Source organism: Myotis davidii, unplaced genomic scaffold (assembly GCF_000327345.1).
Source record: "Myotis davidii unplaced genomic scaffold, ASM32734v1 scaffold211, whole genome shotgun sequence".
Classification (NCBI taxonomy): Eukaryota; Metazoa; Chordata; class Mammalia; order Chiroptera; family Vespertilionidae; genus Myotis; species Myotis davidii.
In genome coordinates this window covers 1,404,956-1,410,739 of record NW_006282523.1, presented here as the reverse complement: position 1 = coordinate 1,410,739, position 5,784 = coordinate 1,404,956, and the positions used below count along the sequence as shown (strand labels likewise).

The following is a 5,784-nucleotide window of genomic DNA, read 5'->3' as shown; positions in this document are numbered from 1 at the left end:
TTAGTCAGCAGAGCCTAGGCCGGTGGGCCGCCCCCCTCTTCCTCTGCCTTCCCTGGGGCCCTCCTTCTCTTCCCCTCTCCTCTCCTCTTCCTTCCCCCTCTCCCTTCCCCTCTTCCCTACCCTCTCTCCCTCCTCCCCCCTCTTCCCTCCTCCCCTCCCTCTCTCCCTCCCCCCTCTCCCTCTCTCTCCCTCTCTCCCCCTCCTTCCCTCTTTTTCCTCCCCGTCTTTCCTCTCTCTCCCCTCCCCTTTTAGGGGACACCCTGCTGAAGGGGCAGTACCAGTCTTTATGATCCTCAATCCTCGGTTCAGAGGCCAGGCATAGGGAACCGTTGCATGTGTGACGAGTCTTGGCGAGCTGCCAAGAGGCCCTGAGCGCCCCCGGACTGAGTGCTAACTTGGGGTTTCCTTCAAGAGGACCCTGTTGCTTCCATGAGCTTCTCTGAAACCGCTGCCGGCCCCTGTGGCATGGGCTCCGTCCTCGTCCCGGTCAGGCCCGCAGCCCCACTGCCTGCCCCGCTCTGTGGTCCCAGCCAGGGTTCCGAGCCACAGAGTGCCCCACAGGGGTGCTGACCCCCAGGGTCCCCTGCCGGCCCTGAGACCTGTCCCCCAGTGACCGGTCGTCAGAGTGAGCCCTGCCTGGGAGCGGGCGCTCTGCGCTCGGAGGCGGAGAGTGTAGACATGGAAGACCGCCTGTTGTCTTTTCCCAGCAGCTCCCAGAGCCAGCGGGTGGGGGTGGGGCAGGGACGGAGAGGACTGGGGGGTGGGGGAGGAGAGGAGAGGAGACCTGTCCCTGGAGTTCTCCCCCTAGGGCGACCCCATGAGGGGTGCCTGTGGGAGACGGTGGGGTGGGGGGAGGTGGGCACTGACCTCTGTACCTTCGGTTGGATGCGTCCCCTAGCCCTAAGGCCAGTCCCCTGCCGCCCACGCCCACAGCTCGCCTGGTTCTCGCGTCACTGATTCCACTTGTCAGAGCGAAGGGGAAGACGTGGTGCAGATAAGCAGGACTTACACGCAAGGAGGGTGGTCTCCGGGCCCACAGGCCGGGCAGGTGGGGACACGCCTCGGGCCTCGCACGGAGGTCAGCGTCTCCTTTCAGTCCAAGCGTCTTATGACCTTGGAGAGGTCACTTCCTGGATGAGAAATCTGAGGCACAAAAAACCTAAGTGGCCAGTCCCTCTGCCCAGCCCAGGCCACCCGGGCTCCCACCACAGCTGCCCAGCTGTGTGTCTGTGGCTGGGAGACAGCCCCGATGGGGGAGGAGAAGGCCGAGGGCGAGGATGCCCCGGGGCAGCTGTGGGAGAGGAGAGCAGGGCAATGGAGCCCGTCCCCAGGAGCCCTGCAGACCTGCGCCCCCTCGCTGAGCGCCCACTCTGCTGGAGGAGCCAGGGCGGGTGGCGGATTCCAGCCTGGGACATGACGGGGCGCAGGAACCCTGCAGGGCCTGCTGACCAACCCGCCAGGCAGTGCTGGGGCGCCATCATCCCTCAGACATGGGCACAGAGATGCCCCTGAGAGACGGGCAGAGATGCAGGAAGAGGAGCAGCGGGCCATGTTCAGGGAGTCAGCTGGGCTGGCCCCGCACAGGGGACACTGCGGGAAGGTGGCCGGTGGCCAGTGGTGTCTGCACCTCACAGCCCTTGTTACAAAGGGAGGCGTCCCTGTCGGAGTAGCCTCACCTGCAGACACCACCTCACTGAGGGCCCCATTGCCAGCTGGGACAGACGACGTCGGGACCGGCTAAGAGCACAGACAGGCGGGCTGCACCGACCCGGGGCCGGGTGCAGGGCAGGAGGAACGGGAGCACGTGGACAGTGCATTCGCTCGGACGCTGCTCCACGTGGAACTGGTTTTGCTGACTGGTTGTTAAGAGAACGTCCTCGTTTTCAGGAAGTAAAACGGTGGCTGGGCAAAAAGGGTGGCGTGTCCCCAGCTCCCCCTGCATTGAGCACAGGCCGCTGCCACCTGGGCTGCTGCCTGCAGCTTCTCTAAGCCAGGCCCTCCGGCCCCAGCCGACCTCAGGGAGCCCAGGTCACACCCCTCCCAGGTCTCTGGTGGCCCGGCCCACAGCGGGGCGGCTGGTGGGCTGATTGCGAGGGTCAGAGGGAGGATGACCTGGCTGCCCAGCAGCACCTTCGCCTGCTGTTGGCTCCACCCTGTCCCGAAAACCCGTAAACCAGGCAGCACCCGGAGGGACGCACGGGTCCACTGGGGGGCAGTGTCTGCTGTCCAACCAGCGCTGACTCCGCTGGAGGCTGGGACTGCAGGAGGGTTGAATCTGCAGTGGATCCCCGTCCTCTGCACCGGGCGGGTCTCACTCAGCCCAGGCCTTGGCCTCCAGCGTTCTCCTCTGTGGACTGGGGCATCGTGGGGACAGCTCAGCTGCTGCCCAGCTGCCTTCGGGGCCTGGGGCTGGCAGCATGGGGCCACAAGTTCCGAAGTTCCTGGGGGTTCTGGTCATTGTTAGCTTGGAATCACTATCGTGGGGAGGAGCCTTGGAGTGATCTACATAACGTATCTTACCAGGAGCCGAGCCCCAGGGGGCCAGGTGGGGTCCCTGCTGCCGGACCCCTCACTGCGCAGCCCCAGGGACTAGAGCGCAGCCCGGCAGCCACCTCACTCGTGCTGAGGGCGCCGGGGGGTGTCTTCTCCTACGGCTCTCATGCTCCAAGGTCTGGGAATCTGGTACAGGACTGCTCTCTCCTCACTTTAACACAGGAGTCGGACGCTGCTGGCCAAGCTCCCACCCCGACCGGCCGCCCAGACCCTGCTGGGAGGCTATGGGTCAGCCCCTCGGGGGCCTCTGTGCATGAGCCACGCTCCTGCCTCCAGGACCCCATGCGTGTCCTGCGTCCCTGAGAAAGCAGAGCAGGCACACAGGGGAGACAGGCCCAGTCTGTCCGGGGCTCAGGGCCATGGACCTCTGCCTCTGTAGCCTGGGGCACAGGCCAGGCACCATGGGCAGTCACTGCGGCTCCCGGGCACGGAGGGCACGGCGCCTGCCAGGCCTGGAAGGCGCACCAGGAAAAGGAGCCAGGACAGGGCGTGCTGGCCTCTGCCGGGGACGCGGAGCACTTCCTTGTGTCCACGGCAGATCGTGTGGCCGGGACGGGCACACTGCGGCTTTTCAGAGGTGTCAGAAGCAGCCAGCCAAGTAGGCCACCTGTTTCCGTCGGGCCTTGGGCACCACTGGCCTCTCGGGCCCCCCCTGAAACAGGCAGCCCCCCCGCTCTTGTTTTGCAGGCCCCCCTGGGAGAACCTGTCTGTGCAGGAACCTTGGGTGGGTCAGGTGGGGAGACGGTCCTCAGTGGGGTTAGGACTGGGGGCTCAGACCTGGAGTGTGGGCCCCCATGGCCTCTGCTTTCTCTCTGCATCGTTGTCGAGAGGAGCCTGCGGGCAGGTGGAGCACGTGGCTGAGCCTGGAGCCGGGGCAGGAGAGGGGCGGCCACTAGTCCAGCAGAGGGCAAAGCGCAGGGTGGGCGCCGGCGAAGGAGGTGGGCTGTGCAGCCACCACTGGGCCCCTCCTGCCCTTCTATGCCAGGTGGGCAGCAGGCACCCAGGCTGTGGCCATGGCACACACACGGGGCCCATCAGAGGCACAGCCCTCATGGGTCCTGGGGCACCCTGGGAGGCGGGGGTGGGTGCCGGCTGGCTCCTCCTCGTCCTCACTGGGAGGGCACTCTTTGGGTGGGGGGACAGGCCCCGGGGTCGGGGCTGGGAAGGAACTGGGTGCAGAGGAACCGGATCCCGCCGTGAGGGGCGTCTCCATCTCTGCTGACACTGCCCAGGGCCTCTCTTTGGAAGGGCGTCTGTCCCCAGGGATGTCGGGTCTGAGACAGGTGACACAGCCATCGCATCCCCCTCCCCCATTGGGGGGCTTATCTTGTGGGCTGACTGCTATGTGGGTTTCATTCACAGGACCCAGCAGCTGGGGGACCCGCAGGGACCGAGGGCCCAGGGACGCAGCCCCCACAGGCCCTGTCTGTGCAGCAGCTCCAGAGGAAGCTGAAGGAGGCGGCCCGGGTGGTCCTCCGCCTGCGGCGGGAGAAAGAGCAGCTGCTGGAGCTGGGGAACAGGCTCCGTGCCCAGCTGGGCCAGCCTGCAGGTGAGCCAGGGTGCGATGGGCACAATGCTCTGGGCCCGGGGAGGCCAGGCGCGGGGCCAGGAGGGAGAGCAGAGCCCGTGTCCGGATCTCAAGGGAGGTCAGGAGCCTGCTCACGGGCCGTGTGTGAGGAGACACCGCCGGTCCTTGGAGCTGCTGCACTTTGTGCAGCCTGGTGAGCAGCAGAGGCACCCACCCACCCACCATCCGTCTACCCACCCATTCATCCATTTATCTATCCATGCATCCACCTACCCATCCACTCATCCATCTATCCATCCCCTCATCCATCCATCCACCCACCCATCCATCTGCCCATCCACCCTCCCATCCACCATCCATCATCCACCATCCATCGTCCACCCACCCATCCACTCATCGATTTATCTATTCATCCACCCACACACCCATCTATCTGCCCATCTGCTGGAAGCCGGTCCATCCTCACCCTCCCATCTATCCATCCGTCCGTCCACCATCCATTCACCCATCTACCCACCCATCCACCTATCCATCCATCCACCATCCAGTCATCCATCCATCCACCCATCACCCACCTCCTTGTTGGGGAGGGAAATTTCCCCCACCCTTTTAATTTCTGAACGTTTAAGAATTAAATTGACAGCAAGACAGATTAACCAAGACAAAGAAACCCACAGTTTGTGGGGAATGGGCGAGACAAAGAAACAGGCTGGTGCCCCATGAGTGAAGACCCTGCGTTCGCTCACACAGCCCAGGGGCGAGTCCCTGTCTCTGTGATCAGGAGACTCAATCCTGCTTCCGGCACAGGGCGGGCGAGTGTCCTTTCTGCACCAGCTGTTTCTAGACTCACTAATTCCAAGAGTGCAGAGCAGCATGTTTGGTAAATCATAAATTCCTCACAATTAGTGTTAAGAGCTGGAATCGGATGTCTATAGGTGTGTGGGGGGGAACTTTTGCTGGATGAAATTTTCTCTTTACAATCACCTCTATTTTTGATGAAGATAATGATAGTAAAACTGATGGGTTCATAAAGGAAGGCTCGTCTTATTAAACTTGCCTGGCTGTTCACATCAGAGCGAGAGCAGCGACCGGCTGGCTCGGGCCTGTGTTGCCGGGACTTCTTGGCGAGAGAGCCCAGCCACGGACTTGCCCTCGGCTGCGCCTGTGGTCCCTGTAGACTGGGGTGATCCTCTTTTCCCAGGGCCCCCCAAAAGCTTGAGGTTCCTGCACCTGCTGGGAACGTACCTTCCTCACCCACCTGGGGAAGCGGGAGCCCTGCAGGCAGGGCGCCCAGGGCTGTGGCTCCATGGAGCCGGCCTTCCTTCGTCTAAAGCCGCCGGCCCTGCTGAGCCCGCGTGTTCGCAGCCTGGCGCTCCTCTCAGCCTTGGGCCTGCTGCCTGGGAAGGCCGCGCTCGCTGCGTTTCTGAGTTCTGGAGCCATCGGGTGGGAGAGGAGACAAGCGCTTCATCTGTGTCCACAAGAGTGTGGATTCACCAATTGTTCTAAGTCCTGGGAAGCTTACGAGAAAAAAATTCCCTTAATTATGGGAAAACAAAATATTTTTAAAAATCAGTGGTATTTCAAACAAAAAAGTTATAAAATTATCATCTTTGTGGGTTCGGGTAGTCCCACACGGTTCATCCTGTGGATCCCGACCTCCTCGAGCAGCGTACAAGTTTACAGGCATCAGCACCGCGTCTCCG

General features: G+C 62.9%; 1 long non-coding RNA gene across 1 annotated transcript in view; it reads left to right on the top strand.

Moving 5' to 3' along the window:
- The first annotated feature begins 3,706 nt into the window (after positions 1-3,706).
- Positions 3,707-5,784, top strand: part of LOC107182136 — a 9,235-nt gene continuing 7,157 nt past the window's right edge. Inside the window, exon 1 of the long non-coding RNA XR_001512861.1 lies at positions 3,707-4,102. This is a non-coding gene — a long non-coding RNA (uncharacterized LOC107182136). The remainder of the gene's footprint in view (positions 4,103-5,784) is intronic.